Source organism: Lycium ferocissimum, chromosome 11, assembly GCF_029784015.1.
Source record: "Lycium ferocissimum isolate CSIRO_LF1 chromosome 11, AGI_CSIRO_Lferr_CH_V1, whole genome shotgun sequence".
NCBI lineage: Eukaryota > Viridiplantae > Streptophyta > Magnoliopsida > Solanales > Solanaceae > Lycium > Lycium ferocissimum.
The window spans coordinates 44,243,181-44,261,698 of NC_081352.1; the positions used below are offsets into that span (position 1 = coordinate 44,243,181).

Below are 18,518 nucleotides of genomic sequence, written 5' to 3' on the forward strand. Positions count from 1 at the left end.
TGTTTCCTGCTCTAATTTGATGTATATATATTTGTATTTAATTATATCTGTGTTTGAGAAAATTGATTTGGATTTATTTGTGCCTGACTAGATTTCATTTCTATTGTATTGATTAGGTTTTGGTAGTGTTTACAGGTTGGGTTATTTTGCTCACTGTTCTATTTGTTGAAAATATGATAGACTACTTTTTCCATGGACCTGTGCATTTAATTTTATAATCTTTTTTTATCCATATTCAAAGGAAAAGTACACCATGCATTTACCCGGTTTAGCCCAGTTTTCCCTTAATTACCTGGTTTAGCCCAGTTTTCGTTTAAACCCTCGTATACACCGTTATACAAGGTGGACACATTGTTTACCGTAAGTGGTATATGTCGTATAATGTTGTATACCGTGTGTATAAGCACTGTTACAAAAAATAAAGTTGTTTATGTGAATGTAAACTGAAAATATGGCTATGTAGGTGTTAATATATTATGCTGGGCAGAGGCGGATGTAGGATTTAAACTCTTGGGGTTCAACTTTTTAAATTTTTTAACATTGAACCATTATATTTCTAAAGTTATGGGTTCATATCTACTATTTATTGTAAATTTTTACATATAAATTTGTACACCGCATCAAAAGTTTGGGGTTCAATTGAACCCCAAATTATAATGCTCCATCCGCCCCTGATGTTGGGTTGTATATTTTTTGTAAAAATCCCATTTGCTAATTGTTAAAACTCTCAAGGCATTGTAAAATTGGGAAAAATACTTGTTATGGAACCCGCAATGATGGCTCAGTTGGTTGAGCATGGGGCTTTCATAATGAAGGTCTCAAGTTCGAAACTCCCTACCTACGAAAGTTTTAGGTGATTTAAGAAATATCTTTATCCTCTAGTTTTCTTTCATCAAAGGCAGCAAGTTTATCTGTTTCAAGAACAACATATATGAAAGCGCCCAAGGTCAAAGTGCAGAGTTTGTGAAACATTGAAACCTTGCATGATATCTATTTCATTCTCTCCAGTTATTATTTGTAATAGTTTAATCTTGCTCGTTTAGCAAAAATCTGGTTTACTAACCTCTTCCCCTGCCCCCCACCCTTTCCCATTGGTTTCTTTGTTCCCTTTATTTTGTGGGTGGGGATAATATCTTCTTCTCTAGAAATGACAAAACCAAGCAAGGTGCGACAGGTGACTGATTTCCATCACCATGATTTGCTGTCTTGCCGCTCAAAAATGTGCAAGACGATTCACCAAAAGGAGAAACGACCAAAATCATCAGAGAAGAAAGAATGGGAAGGGGCAACTTGCGCAGTTTGCATGGAGCACCCTCACAATGCAGTGCTGCTGCTGTGCTCTTCTTATGACAAGGGGTGTTGTCCTTATAGGTGCGCTCCTAGCTATCGTTTCTCAAAATGTGTTGCGCAGTACAAGAAAGCATATACTAAAGTCACTTCAATTGAGGGCTCTGAACCAGGGTTGCTGTCAACTGATGATCCTAATTGCTCGTCAGGAGCAGGTTTGTTTGCTGGGGATTCGGTAGCTCAACTCCTATGCCCACTCTGTCGTGGACAGGAAAGGGTTGGACGGTTGTGGAACCTGCATGTAAGCATCTAAAAGCAAAGAAGAGAACATGCATGCATGAAAATTGCTCATTTGTTGGAACGTACAAAAAGTTAAGGAAACATGTAAGACGGGAGCATCCTTCAGCACGCACCCTTGAAGTAGACCCTTCACTTGCAGAGAAATGGAAGAAGCTTGAGCACGAGAGAGAGTTGAACGATGTGTTTAGCACAATCAGATCTGCCATGCCTGGGGCAATTGTAATGGGAGATTATGTAATAGAGGGTAATTTCGGAGGCCTCCACAATTTTGGATTGGATAACCATCTCGATTAGAGTATTTTTAGGTCAGAATCTTTTGGCAGTCGCTGGGATGATAATATCCACTCCGATGATCTTTTCGATGATGGCTATCAGTCATTTGATTCGGATGATTTTTTCGCCCATCATTCTGGCACTGGGGCTGCATCTAATGTTTTCAACAGAATCTCTCGACTTCACAGCAGGCTCTTATTGGGAAGATCAAGAAGGCGGCAACGTCATCGAGCCAGTAGCAGAATTCGGTGATTTATCAGGAAAAAAGGTTTTCAAGAGTGGTAGGGATGATGACGCATGTTTGTTTTACTATGATTTTCTTTGTCACAACACATAGAGAAATGTGTGAGACATCCATGTTGCCGTTCCTAACCATTTTTTTCCTGCAGGTTTTTGGGATTGATGACACTGCTTGCAGCAATTTGGAGTTCCTTTAGTTGCCTGTAAATGGGAACCAGATTGCATAGTAAAGTAAATTCAACCCTCCTCCCTACTCCTAGATGCTTTAATTTCATGAATTAGGCGATAGTTTCATAAAATCAGGTAACTTCAGAGAATTTTTTTTTCTCATTGGATATATCGATCCTTCAGGAAAGAAGGGCGCGACATTTGTGCTTGGTGTTAATTTCCTTAAACTATGAACTAGTAATATTTTGCCTGTATATATTGTCTTTGTTCTGTGCTTTCTATGATTCTTGTTCCTTCTCCATGGGGGCTTATATTTTTCCTTTTTTTTTTCCCCTCATCTCTAATTATGCCTCAATTAGGAAGATGATGACTTTCCTAGTGGAAGTAGGGAAAACAAGTTCTATATTTGAGATTCAAAGTTCATTTTCTCTTCTAACCCTTCAATGCCCCACCCCCCACCGCCCCAGCTTGACCCCAATGCCCCATTGCTCCCCCATTCATTATGTTTGGTAGATTACATATGAATGTTTTTGGGACAATAATGTTTTGTTTTTTCAATCAAACACCAGAAAATATGAAAATCTTTTATTTTCTTTCGTACCAAATACACCCATAACAATTAATATAGGAACATAGTTACTTTTGATGATCAATTGATACGATATATAACAAAAAAATGGATTAGATGCATATACCTTATTGCACCGTTTTTACTTTCTTTTTAATTACAGATGATATATGCGTGGTATTTGCTTTAGGGGTTGGCGGATAAAACTTTGATTGATATGCAAACCAATCGCATAGTCTCATGCTGATGAATTTTACTTTTCTTTTTATGCTCAGTGCAAAAAAGGAGGTTCTGTGTTTTAAAGCATAGAATTCAATTATAACATGCAAATAGAAAATGAAAGGGAGGAATGAACTAAAATATGTCAGACGATTAGCTAATTGATGGCCTGTGAATAGTTGAAGTTATACCCAATGGAAAAAAGAATTACTCTTCTAGTTGACAGAATACATATAATCCCAATAAAAGAGCCTCATCACGTAAGTGATCCCCAAGCAAACATATGATGAATATCAAAAAATGGTATTGGAGCACTAATCTCTTTTTCAATTGATTCTGAAACAAACTAGAAATTCAACACACAAATAGAAATCAACTGATTGTAATAAACCCAATTCACTGAATTACAAAGCTTAAAGTGACTTGCAACTTGCAAATAGTAACGGAATATATAGAAATATAGAAGAAACAGGGGGATGAGATTAGAGATATTGAAGAGATGAGAAATAGAAACTTGCTTAACAATTCCCTACCCTAATACAACTGCTGTTAACTACTTATAATATATTCTGCTGCACTACACCCACGTTTCCATCACTTTGTTCCCACAACAAAATCAGTTAATCTTGTGGATGGAATTCTCACGCGCTTGCTACGTCTCTTAATTTCAACCACCTGCTGAGTGTGTGTGTCCCCATCAGCGGTTGAGGTGTCCTCCACGTCAGCGACATGGGTCACAACAATACCTCCATCCTGTGAAAGAACCTTGTCCTCAAGGTTCGGAGACGTTTCCGGACCCGGATCAGCCAAACCAGTGAGCTGAAGCGGTGCATGTTGTTGATCTGGTTCTCCAGTACATTGCTTGAGCAAAGAAACATGAAATACCGGGTGTATACGAGCATCATCGGGCAACTCCAACTTGTAGGCAACCTCACCAATGCGTTTAATGATTTTGAAGGGTCCAAAGTAGCGCCTGCCCAGTTTCGGATGTTGTTGAAGACGCACGGTATTCTGGCGATAAGGCTTCAGTTTGACATAAACCCAATCCCCTACCTGATAAGTCACCTCCAGGCGTCGTTTGTCAGCCAGCGCCTTCATTCGTGTCTGTGCTCGGATCAGATTAGCCTTGAGGAGGTCCAAGATGGCATCGCGATCTACCAAATATGTCTCAATTAATTCACTAGGACTGCTGCCCAAGATGTAACGGGCAACCGTAGGCGGATCCCTTCCATACAATGCTCTGAAGGGTGTCATCCCTGCCGACGACTGATAGGACGTATTGTACCAATACTCTGCCCAAGGTAACATTGCGACCCATTTGTTGGGGTCATCAGCCACGAAACAACGAAGGTATTGCTCCACACATTTGTTCAAAGCCTCAGATTGTCCATCCGTCTGAGGATGATAGGCTGTACTCATAGCCAACGTTGTGCCTTGTAAACGGTTCAGCTCTTGCCAAAATATATGTAAGAATCGAGGGTCGCGATCAGTAACAATAGATTTTGGGGGTCCATGGAGACGAATGATGCCGACCACGAAGGCCTCCGCGACTGACTGTGCAGAAAAAGTGGAGGGAAGAGCAATAAAGTGTCCATACTTGGACAACCTATCCACGACAGTCATGATGGTAGATTTTCCTTTTGAACTAGGCAAGCATGTGATGAAATCCATCGCGATATCTTCAAATACCATAGAAGGAATGGGCAAGGGCTGTAGTAGGCCTACGGGCAGATGGTGTGAATCTTTCATTTGTTGGCAGACTTGGCAGGTGGATATAAAATTTTGTACATCCTTCTTCATACCTTTCCAATAGAAATTGGAAGATATTCTATGATAAGTACGAGCAACCCCGGCATGACCACCCACTGTAGTGCCATGGAATTCATGAAGCAATCTTTGGCGCAAGGAAGAGTCAGTAGGGATAACCAAGCGACCCCGAAAAAATAGCAGACCATTCCGAAATTGAAATTCCAAATCAGTAGAAGAGGGGTCTTGTATAGACTCTTGTAGAGCCACTAATTCCGGATGAGTCTTGTTTAGTGCTTTGAGCTCACACTCAAGATCGTATCCTCGGACAGTGATAGTTAAGAACGCTGCCTCGCTAGTTCGCGAGAGAGCATCAGCAGCTTCGTTTAATTTCCCGGGGCGGTAAATAATCTGGAAATCAAAACCAACTAACTTACTTAGCCATTTTTGCTGCTCCGGAGTTTGAATTGTTTGATTCGTCAAGTTTTTGAGGGATTGCTGGTCCGTGTAAATGGTAAATCTCCTCCCAAGCAAGTATTGTCTCCACTTGCTAACCGCCTGGGTTATCGCAAACATCTCTCTATGATAGGTGGATGCTCCTTGCATTCTATTGCTCAATTTCCGACTATAATAAGCCACAGGGTGCCCTTTTTGCGCGAGCACTGCCCCAATACCTTGTCCGGATGCATCAGTTTCTAGCTGGAACTCTTGAGTAAAATCGGGCAGCGCTAACACAGGTGTAGAACTGAGTTTGCTTTTGAGAGTCTCAAAAGCTGTACGAGTTGCAATTGTCCAGTGATAGGAATCCTTACGAAGGAGGTCCGTGAGAGGCCCAGCAATGGCTGCATAGTGGTGTATGAATCGCCGATAATATCCCGCAAGTCCAAGGAAACTTCGCACTTCCTTCACATTTTTAGGTTCTGGCCACTGTTGTATTGAGGAAATCTTGGCAGGATCCACACTTAGACCTTGATCAGAGATCACATGTCCCAAGTAATCGACCGAAGTTTGCCCAAACTGACATTTGCTTCGTTTAGCAACCAACTTATTCTGTCGCAGCAAGTCCAACACTATTTCCAAGTGCTTCAAGTGCTCCTCCCACGATGGGCTATACACCAGTATGTCGTCGAAAAAGACAAGGACAAATCGACGCAAATATGGTCTGAACACCTCATTCATAGTAGCCTGAAATGTTGACGGAGCATTAGATAATCCAAATGGCATTACTAGGAACTCGTAATGCCCGTCATGAGTCCGAAAGGATGTCTTTGCCACATCTTCTGATCTAACTCGGATTTGATGATATCCCGACAATAAATCGAGTTTAGAAAAGTATACGACACCAAATAGCTCATCAAATAACTCGTCAATCGTAGGAATTGGGAACCTATCTCGAATGGTGACTGCATTTAAGGCTCTGTAATCTACGCAAAACCGCCACGTACCATCTTTTTTTCGCACCAGCAGCACAGGTGAAGAAAAAGGACTCGTACTGGCTCGAATCACCCCTTCTTGGAGCATTTCTGTGACTAATTTCTCCATGACTTGCTTCTGAAAATAGGGGTAGCGATACGGCTTGACATTGACTGGTTCTACTCCATCCACCAAATGTATTGCGTGGTCTTGGGGTCTAGATGGCGGTAGCCCTTGCGGTTTCTGAAACACATCGTCAAATAATTCCAGCAGGGAGAAAAGGGCAGGATTAAGCTACCCATCAGTACCAAGCGTAGAGGGCACTATCTGCAAGCAATAATAAGATGAAATGGCATCAGTGGCCCTATATCGCCGGAGGCTATGCAATTGTACTGGTTGAGCACTGGAGGGTGCCAACCCCTTCCAACAAATAGTAGACCCCTGGTCATTGAATTCAAATGTGCGTTGTCCATAGTCAGTGACCACTCGCCCCAAGGTGGAGAGCCAAGATACACCCAAAACCACATCTGCGCCATGTAACGACAATACATACAAGTCAAGGGTGAGATTGCAACCTTGGATTGAGAGCGGAACTTGGCGTATAACTCCATCACACCGTAGCCGCTGACCACTGCCCACAACCACCAAAAAACTCGGGATGGTCTCAATTGATAACTGCAGGAAATTCGCAGCTCTTGTCTGGATAAAGTTATGGTCACTTCCTCCGTCCACTAAGACTTGAACCGGAGATCCATTCACATGGCCAAGAAATCGAAGCGTGGAAGAAGAATTTCCACCGGCCAAGGCATGATAGGAAATAGCTGATTGGTCCTGGACTTCTAAACATTGCAATTCTTCTGCCAATATGTCATCAGAAACGAATGGTACTTGTAAGGTCTGGTCAAAGTCGGAATCATCCGTGAGAAGCAGTAGCCGGGGAGGAGATTTGCATTTGTGACCGGCTGTATATTTCTCCTCACAATAGTAACAGAGTCCACGCTCACGGCGGCTTTGGATTTCCGCATGTGTGAGACGCTTCAGAGGTGGTCTTAATGCAGCTTGGGCAGAAGTGTTGTTGCCAGCGACTGTAGACGAGGGACTTTGATAGGATGATGATGAATTTGGACTAGGTAACAGGGGTGTACCTTTGTTGGAAAACACTGGTCGGGCTGGTCCTTTTTCAGCCTGGATTCGGCGCTCATGTATATGGGCCTGCTTAAGTGCTTCTTCAAATGTTTTGGGTTCATGACTCAAGACTGAGCTCTTAATATCTTCCCTAAGTCCAGAAATAAAGAGTCTCACCAAGAGCTGGTCGGAGACATCATCAGTTTCATTAGCAATGGCTTCGAACCTCCCTTGCAACTCTGAAACCGTGCTCACCTGCCGGAGTTTCGCTAGTCTCCCCTCTGCCGACTCGAGTCCCTTCTCCTTGAAACGAATACGAACTTTCTCCGCAAAGTGTGTCCAACCCACTAGTTGCTTGTTCCGAAATAACCACCGGTACCACTCTAGAGCTTCACCGTCTAGATAGAAAGATGCCATAGAAAGTTTCTGGTCATCCTCGATACCGTAAAAATCGAAATAGCGCTCTGCTTGAAATATCCAAGCCTCGGGGTTCACACCCCGAAACCGGCCAAACTCCACTGATGCTGGCTTCTGACGGACAGTAGGTGCCGCCGGAGTATGAATCTGGCGTGTGACCTCCATGGTTGGATCACGACGGTGATTTCCCATGGCCGCCTTGTTACTAACAACCTCCAATAGCATACCACGAATTTCTGCTAGTTCCTTAGAGAAGGAATCATTTGCTTCTTTAACCGATTCTTCAACGAGTGCCTTGAGTAAGGTTTGGTCCTCCATTAAAAGAACTCTGGATGAAAGCACCAATGAAACAAACTAGAAATTCAACACACAAATAGAAATCAACTGATTGTAATAAACCCAATTCACTGAATTACAAAGCTTAAAAGTGACTTGCAACTTGCAAATAGTAACGGAATATATAGAAATATAGAAGAAACAGGGGGATGAGATTAGAGATATTGAAGAGATGAGAAATAGAAACTTGCTTAACAATTCCCTACCCTAATACAACTGCTGTTAACTACTTATAATATATTCTGCTGCACTACACCCACGTTTCCATCACTTTGTTCCCACAACAAAATCAGTTAATCTTGTGGATGGAATTCTCACGCGCTTGCTACGTCTCTTAATTTCAACCACCTGCTGAGTGTGTGTGTCCCCATCAGCGGTTGAGGTGTCCTCCACGTCAGCGACATGGGTCACAACAGATTCTTTATAATAGGGGAAAAGATCATACAGTTTCTTATCGAGAGAAAATCTAAACGAATTCTTGTCGTGCTGACTTATGAAAATAACACTATAGTGCATATTTTTCAATGGAAAATCAGAACATCTATCTCTCGGCAATACCGCATCTCTCAATGAGAAGAGATTCAAGGAAGAAGAGCATGGAAAAGGCCTTTTTTGTTTTTTGTTTTTTTTGTTTGTTTTTAAACCTTTTGACTGTTTTCATTTTGTTTATAATTATTTACGTTAGAAGTTTCAATCAGAGAAGTTTCAAGTTGATGTTCTTTTTAGCATGTATGCTCTAAAATGCATATTCAAGAATCAAGACGTTTTGTCATGGTACTACTAGAATATATTATTATCTGATCGATGCATTCCCTAATTTTTGGATTTTCATAATATAGAGGTGTTTGAGTAATTAACTCTTTTTAAATTGATTATTGATGACAACTGACAAGAGAGTTAGTTTAACACTGAGCAAATGTACATATACGATTCATGGTCATTTAGGAGCATTTTCCGAATCTGATAACAAAACTAGCCATTTGTGGATCATAATTCACAAGCATTTAGCTGTCTTCTGTTTTCGACAAGTGATAACTGAAAATGAATTTGAAATTCTTGCACAACAGGAAAATCAAATTTACTTCTATATAAGAAACTTCAAAAATTCAATTATGCGAAACAATCATAGGAAGCTTTATGGCTTAATTTTCCGTTTAATAACTTGATCGTCAGGATTGCTTAGTGAATTGCCAGGCACCTAAGATGTCCTTGAAGAAGCACTTCAATCTATTCTGCAACACACATCAGAAAAATCACAAATTAGTTAAGAGTTTAAGTTCTATGTACTCATGGTATATAAGTTTTATTTTACATCATCAACTTAAATTGACAAACAAGTAGTAATAATTCTTCGTATCATGTTTGATATGGTACTCCAGAAAATAAAGTAGGAACTTTCTATAATAAGTTAATAAAAATTCTTTATACTATCAATGTGTCTATAACTTAAAACCATAGTTAACAAGGCAAATCATATTGTATCAAAATACAAATAATAATTATTTTTTATAAGGAATAATAGCAAGACTCACACAAAATGGAGTAGTCTTCCTTCTTCTCCTCTGCAGCTTTGAGTTCCAATGTGTTCATACCTCCATTGCTTATCTTTTCTACGAAACAAATGGGAAAATGACGACCTAATCCTTCTTGTCCATCTCCATTTCTGTACAAAGTTTTTAGTCCTACTAACAAGAAAACACAATTCGTACCAACCAAAAGAAATAAAGAATTCCACTAGATCCCAGTTCTTTGATTCAATGATAAGAGCACAACACATGATATATGAATTAGCAGTAAATAATTAATTCTAATCGTATTAGTGTTGGAGCCAGTCCACCCTTATCCAAGAGCGCGATAAATTACACTATGTAGATAGGTAATTATGTTTTATATATACTATATGTTGAATCGCTTCAACTTTTTTGTGTACTTAAAAATTCTTTATGTTTTAACTTTCCTCTGGGAAAATTCTTGCTGCGGCACTGAATCCTACTATGAGCAAAATTCTGAGAGTATTTAAGTAGAGAAGGTAGAGAGACAGATCCATTATCCACTGAATTTCGCACTGTGCACCGGCGGGCGCTCGACGGTTTCTTGTTATAAAATAAATAAATATAAAGAAAAAAACATTTCATCACCATTTTGATTGAATGCTATTAATAATTACCTTGTGTTTTTGGTGTGATGGATTGTGAGACTTTTTTGGTGTGATGGATTGTGAGACTTCCATGATAGTTGTTGATAATTGCCATGCCTTAACTCATTTGCATAGGCTAGAAGTTGTGCCCGACGATCATAGCCTCTCTTTCTTGCATTGCTAGGCCTTGTTGAAAATGGATTTGGATGAATTCTTTTCTTGAATGGATTAGATCTATTTTGTGAATTATCTTTGGTTGATGAAGATTCAATATAGACACTGATTATGACTCCTCCTACCCTTTTTATTTTCATGTTAAAAAGATAACTTATTCTATTAATTGGCCTTTGTAATGGTAATTTATCATTTCATCAACTTGTCTAAATTCGTAGTTCAGATTAAAGAAACTAATTTTGCGTGGTTTCAGTTATATTTTTGGTGGTCTCTGGCCGATGAAAACTGAGAATTAGTTTGAGAACTAATTACAATGTGACAATTTGATCCTTATATATGACCCTCTGGCAAATCCTGTTCAATTGGATCTTTTTCACTAATCTATTAATCAGCATGAAAAAGAAAACGTAATTTACGTTCCATTCCTCACATACTATTTTATTTTATGTCTTAACGAGATTTAGAAATCACCCCACAAGCAGATCTAAAAACATTATGGTGCGTTTGTTATGGACTTATGCTAACATGATTTTTTTTTTTTTTTTTTTTGTTGCTAAAAAGTATTTAAAAAACAGGGAGTGATGCTTATTCCTCTGTAAGAATTCCAAACAATGGTGCAGCCAAAGTGTTGCATCCTATTTGTAATTATGTTTTGTTATATATAATATTATCGTATTTACCACAATTTTTTTTTTATTAATATAAAATTTTGAATGGTTTAATTAAAAGTTCTAAATTTTTTAATGTCGAAAAGTAAACAATCTTTCTTAATTTATCTTTTGTAATGCCCCGGAAAAAACATTCACTAAGCATTGCATTCAACCAGGCTGCCTGGCAAACACCCCTAAATAACCTCTCCTCCACCATCGGTAAACCACCAGTAGAACCTGACTGAACCCCAAGGTCGCACTCGAGTTCCGACGAGTTTTTTGGTCGACGGCGGCTGCTGTAGTTCTGGTCAAAGGTCCCATTTGGTCGAAATTTGTAGTTTTGAAGAAATTTTACCAAGGAAAAAGTTGCATAGCAAGAATGGCAGAAGAGTTTTCCATGAAATGAAATGTTAGAATTGTGGATATCAATCTAGAGGGATCGAAATTTCCCACTATTGATCCCGATTTATTGTCCTTGCTGGGATACATGCAGTTCTGTAAAATGGTCTGTTTGCATGATCTCAAATTGACTTTGGATAGAGTTGACTATGATCACGATATTGTACCTTGTATATACTTTGGAAAGAGTATATTCCGTACAATTGAAGATTTGAGACCAAGAAAATACAACATGGACACTTACGGGGCATTCCTCCTCTTCCTGACTTGGTAGATATTGAGAGGATGATTAAATGATATTAAGAATATCTACGCACTCAAATGTTTGCGATCGGGACAAAAAATTGGCATTTGAGGGCTAAGGCTCGTGGTCCTAACAAGAAGCTCGAAGTGATATGATGAGGGTCATTTGTGAAGCAAGTGGTAAAAAAAATTTCACTGCCCATCATATCTTGATGCTAAGCTTTTTGGAACTGCAATAATCATAGACAATTTGTATCACTCTAGTGTATGTGAAACTTTGAGGGGGTACAGGGCCTATCTTGAGCGCTTGAATGCCCAACTGATCCTAAATTGATGTATAGCCCTCACAAATATGATTTTGAGATGGCGAATGATCCTGATTTTCTCACAAGTTTTTAGAAGAAAATTTGGTTGCAAGAACTCGTGTCTCGCTTTATGGATATTGCAGCAATGGCGCCCCAAGGCGAGTATGTATTGAAAGTCAATAGAGAACCTGAGCTTTGACAGTGAGCTTACAATGCATGGAGACTTGCTACATAAATCTTTCCTCAAACTAGAAGGGCATGACAAGCTGATTCATGATTGAGAGTTAACGATGTTCTTGGTTTTCTTGCGAAAAAAAAAACGGGGATCTACTAGCAAACATCCCAGCAGTGAATTGGCCAAAAACACTGAAGTTGTTATGGGAAATCGTATATGCCTGCATCTAGTGGACACCAGTTTTCTAGTTCTTTGCAATTTGAAACCAGGCATATTCTAATTGATGATGATGATGGTTGTGCACTCGTGTGCGATTTTGGCTCAGCTCAAGAGGTATTTAAGCCAGTGTTACATAGGTTTGACAAGGCAAATTGCGATCTGTACTTTGATCGTACTATGAAAGAGACATGTGGAATCTTTGATATATTTAGTTATCGAATGATGCTTTTTCAAATTATCAACAACCCAAGTACAATCAACGAATATCTTGTACCCACAATTAAAAAAATAGAAATTGGTTAAAGTATTATCATAGAAAAGTTGAAGAATAGTGGATGCAACAGCCAAATAGAAGCCAAAATTGTCAAGTTGGGTTTAGATTGTGTCCGAATGCCGAGCGCACCATCCAATGCCCTTGACATAGTAAGAAGGTTGGATGCCATAAAAAAAACGACCGAATTCGATCGTTCTAAAAAAAAAAAAATGACCAAGTGCGGTTGGTTGGTTTTTATACCGACCAGCTATAAATCGACCAACGATTGGTGGATTTTTTTAGAAATCTGTTTTAGTAGAGTTATGATGTCGATGGCCCGAAGATTATTTAAAACTTAAAAAAGGATTGAAAACCCATGTAGTAGGATTATTTTCTCCTACTATACATTTCATATCTCTGAATTTTATTTTTCTTGCATAAAACCCATGCCAACTTTAATAATTTAAACATAATGTATTATCAATATTCACAGCAACTCAAAAAGGCCAACTGGCCACATCATTATTGGTATCTACACGGATCCGTGAACTATTGAAAAGAATAGGCTAATTCAATTACACATACTAACTGACTAAACCGGCTTAGCAATATAATTAGATTTTGTTATTTTTACACTAAACACAAGGCCTTCGAGAAATTACACCTATCAAAGTGTGCATCTTTATTTGTTGTGCTGATGTGTAGAACTTATTATTTTTGGGTATTACCATTCTTTTCAAGTGTGCTTCTTTAATTTTATTTTTTTATATAGTTGTGGATCCCGAGAAGAAAGAGAAAGCAAATAGTATAGTGCAGTACCTCTTGGTATTCATGTCATTGGTTGAGGAGACCGCCAAAAATGATGCCCCAAAGTATCATTTTGTCTCCAACGATATCAAGTTATTAATTAGCTTGTCTAGCTTCAACGAAAAAGGCCCGATATACTGTGATGTATATATTGTCATTTGAGTTTGTTTTTAGTTTCTTAAATAGCACTTGCTAACTCGTTTTTGAATTCATTATTTTCAATCAAGTGAACGAAATGACAAAATGGATAAATAATTCATTGTCACACTCATTTTTCGCGCCCCCGAGGCCACGGGTTTTATTATTAAAGGGTTTTTCCAATTGAAGTGACGGTTTTGAGAATGGATTATTTGATTTTTAGAGTTACCACTTGGAATTGAGTTTTGGTGTTCCAAGTCACCTTATTGAATTCCTAATCAAAAGGAAATGACTCTTTATTTTTGGTCTGCGAAAATAAAAGACTGGATAAGGAATTCTATTGACCGGGGAGAAGGTATTAGGTCCCCGAGTCTCGCGTTTCTAGCATGGTCGCTTTTACCGACTTATACTTGGTTATAATTAATTCTCGAAAAAAAAGTGTTTTAATTGTTTAAACTTAGGAGCGTATATGCACGCAAGGTCTTCCAGTAATTATATATTATTAGAGTGTCAAGCAGCGGAATGACCCACATGACTTTTCGTTAATTAAATGCATTTACCCAAGGAACTGATCTTTCCACATGGTCAACACAATTATTATTAGAGGGTCAAGGAGCGGGATAGCCCACATGACTTTTCTTTAATTATATGCATTTAACTAAGGAACTGGTCTGTCCACATGGTCAACACAATTATTATTAGAGGGTCAAGGAGCGGGATGGCCTACATGACTTTTCTTTAATTATATGCATTTAACCAAGGAACGGGTCTGTCTACATGCTCAACACAATTATTATTAGAGGGTCACGGAGCGGATATGCATTTAACCAAGGAACGGGTTTGTACACATGGTCAACACAATTATTATTAGAGGGTCAAGGAGCGGGATGACCCACATGACTTTTCTTTAATTATATGCATTTAACCAAAGAACAGGTCTGTCCACATGGTCAACACAATTTAAGACGCGCCTAAAGAGTCTACCGTTATAAGGATTATTCGTCTCTTAAATCTGAGACGCTTTATTTTATCATTTTAGTCATTTCTCTCTCTTTGGCAATGGGTTTTGAAACGTGTTCGCAACCCATCTCACTCCCTTATAATTGATTTTTCCGCTCTCTTCTTTTATACTTGATAACGGGGTTTGAAATGATTCACACCCCTTCTCGCTTATCTCACAATTAAAATTAAATTGGGCCTTAGATAATTGTCTTGGCCCAAAACTTTGTCTTATCCTAGCCGAAATAAAACTCCGCCCCATTTAATATCCGAAATAAAAAGAATCAATACGAAGCCATGTAAATGTCCAAACAAGATAATAATCCTACATATCCTAACAATCCAAAACTATAGTATGAAAAGGCAATGAAATATTGACATCAGTAAAACAACTTAATTATATTAAAGCAACTGGAATATGATAGAAGTTCCTTTTGGGAACCAACTTGGTTAACTTTTATCATCTCTTTTAGATTCTTTAAGAAAGGCAAGTGATAAGAATCGGGTTACTTGAACAAAATAAAATTATAATGCGGAAGCGAAAATACGAAGATTAAAGATAAGAATATAAAGATAGGCGAAATTCAAGAATAAAATCTCTAAATTTCAAGATTAAGTGATAAGAACCCTAATTGGTCTTAGTATTCAAAATTAGTGGATTAAGACTAATTATGATACTAATAGAGTCAATTCAAGAATTTATATCAAAAGGTGATCTAGACCCTTATTTCGAAGAAATTAGAGACAATAATTAGTATAAGACTAATTACCTTCTTTAATTTACGAATAAGAACCAAAGATATCATGTACGAATTAATCTTACCTCTTAAAAGAATCGTTCTTATAAGGTTGCAAGATAAATCCAAAGTAGCTACACACAAAAGTGTAAAATAGAGAAACTCTCAATAATAATAATATTTTTCTAATGAAAATAATAAAATTCACCCCTATATATAGGGGAAACTTATCCCAAATAGAATGGGATTAGAATCTACTTTTATGGAAATAATTAAATACTAAAACCTAATTAGGATTAAACTAGGAAGCTTTAAACTAGGAAAGCATGTAAAATAATACCAAAATTCTTCCTAAAATTAACTAACAAGAAAATAAGGGAATAATGGGATAATGTTTGGCATCTAAATACATGTCATATGTGCATGTTTGGGCGTGAGAATTTCAGCCCCCTTTGGGCATGATTCTCACGTGTAAAGTAGTCCATCTTGGGCTCTTTATGAGCTCCATGTGAATCTTTTTTGGGCATCATGTGGGCAAATTTTTTTCCTTCTTGGACTTTGGGAACTTGAAATACGTGTAGAACTTACCCCACTCTTCGTCATAATTCTTGGGCTCTTTTTCCACGAAAAATATCTTTTTGATTTTCCGTTGAAGCTTGTCACCTTTAATGAACGTATGCCACCGTGGATGCTATCAGCAAGCTAATATAATACTCCATGATATGTGGATTTTGAAAAATGTTTCTCCTAATCATATTAATTCTAAGAAAACGCGATTAGCACATTCATATTGCGACAGTACTTGTTCTTAACATATTTTTGTCATGCTAGTTAAATCCCAACTCTTATTGCTGAGTATTAAATGAACAAACCAAACAAGAAGATAACGCATTAACATACTTAAAATAACATTCAAACCCAGTAATCAATAATCAGTATAGGACTTTATAAGCATTCATTCATGATATTTAGAAATAAAAGAGTAAGAAAATAGACCTCCAAATGCTGTAGAATGATTCCTTTAAATTGAAAATAAGCAGAGACCAAAACTTTTAGCCGGACGGGGACCTCGACCGGTGCTTCGGCGGATTCAACGAACAGGACCTCAACCCCTCCGTTCAAACAGTGAGTGAGTGAATGGTCTACAACGACGGCTCATAAAGTTGTGTTCTTTGGACAAAATTGGAACGAGCAGAGGTGGGTTTATGGGTTTTGCTGGTTTAAATGGGATGAAGGTTCGTTTTTGGAGTTTTTTCCTACTTTTTTTTTTTTTTTTTTTTTTGTGTAGAGAAGAAGGCTACGGAAATAGGTGAGTGTATGCTGATGACGGGAGGAGAGGGAACAGTGCTCTATGATGAGTTTTCTCTAGTTCCCCTAGCTGTTGCTCATTGCTAAGTTTAAAAAAAAAAAAAAAAAAAAAAAAAAAAAAAGTTGGAAAAATATCTTGCGGTTCAATTCCCTGTTTGTATAGGCGGCTGATTATGATGTAGGCTCTAGGGTCCATTAGGTTTCTATATTTAGCTATTTATAGTGTGTTTAGGTGTAGAGTTTTGAGTGTGTTCATTCTTTTTCTTTTTCCCAAAATGTCTATGCGTAAAAAAAATATCTTGGGAAAGAAGAATGAAATATTCCTTTCCAAAATAGAATGTACTTTTTGTGTGGAAGAGTGAAATTTTGCCAAGTGGCAATACATTATTGGTTCTATTTTTGATTTAATTGATAACAATACTACTCCTAATTTAAAAAGCAAGATTAAAAATAATCAGTTACTCGATACTTTTTTATTACCATCTTTAACTTGGAAATTAACTAAAAATAGATAAAAAATGTATTTTTTGGGAAATTTTCTTTCTTTTCTCACAAATGAAAATAAAACTTATTATATTATAAAATAAGACTCTTTTTTTTGCGGTTTTTAAATTCTCTAATTAAAACCTACTAAAAAAGAAATAAAAGTTAAAAATGTCCAAGATTAGACTAAAAGGGAAAATTAATCAATAAGACAGTGAAAATGTCCCGGGAGGGTCAAAAATCACGTGTCTACGTCTGCGGAGTCCGGAACCAAAATGCCCCTAAAAAAACCATTTTGAACCAAAATACCCCAACAAAAAAAAATGTTACCAAAGTACCTTTTTACTGCGCTAAAGCATTTAACCGTAATGTACTTAAGTGCTTTACCGCAGTATTTTACTGCGCTATAGAAATCTTTCTCTCACTTATAGCGTAGTAAAATACTGCGCTATAGGACTCCACATTAAACCCATCGGGTTCCACCACTAGTCCCTCCAGTGGTTAAAAAAAAAAGTCGAAAATGCCATTGGATGCGAAACCGAGGTGGTCCCCACATCCAAAAACGTCATTTTCTATTAAATTTCATCTGGAAAGTTTAGATTCTCGGTATATTCAAGTCAAGGAGCAAGATTCTAAGTTCGAATTTTGGGAAAAAGCGGCGACAACTCGATTAAAATAACCTACAAAAAATCTTCGATTAAGGTTTTCTACTATGAACTTTTGTTATTATTTTGTTATATACATTATATTCTAAGCATGCTTAACATTTAATCCTTGCTATTTTCCAAAAAAAAAAATCAATTTTTTTTTTGTTCTTGTTCGGACTGGGCAGTGGCTTTTGCCACTGTTCCGATTTTTTTTTTTTGGTTTAATTCATTATTTGTTAAATGTTTATGAATTGTTAATTTGTTAAATGTTTATGAATTGTTAATTTGTTATATGTTTATGAGTTGTTAATTTGTTAATTATTTATGAATTGTTAATGAATTATTATCTTGTTAATTGATTATTTGTTAAATATTGATTATGAATTTATTAGTTGTTAAATATTGTTTATGAATCGAAAGAAGTTAATTAGTAATGAATTATTATGTTGTTAACACTTTGTTTGGATGATTGTTATGTATTGTTTTGACATTTATCGTATTGTGTTGTATTGTATTGTATAGGACCAAATCAGTGGTTACATAAAATAGGACCTTTCGTCGTTACATAAAAATAAAATTAAAGTAACAATCAAAGCAAACATTGTATTTAAACTAACAATATAATATAATACAACAGGTAACAACCATCCAAACAAGTTGTAAATGATTATGAATTGTTAATCTATTTGTTCATTTAAATTATTTATTTTAAATATATATATATATATATATATATGTTACTCATTATTTAG

At 37.3% G+C, this 18,518-nt stretch overlaps 1 protein-coding gene and 1 pseudogene across 1 annotated transcript in view; both read left to right on the top strand.

The window, feature by feature from the left end:
* The window catches only part of LOC132036746 (mitogen-activated protein kinase kinase kinase 1-like), a 97,282-nt gene that overhangs the window by 1,703 nt on the left and 77,061 nt on the right, over positions 1-18,518 (top strand). The gene's annotated exons all lie outside the window — the stretch shown is intronic.
* Positions 850-2,537, top strand: LOC132036748 (uncharacterized; annotated as a pseudogene).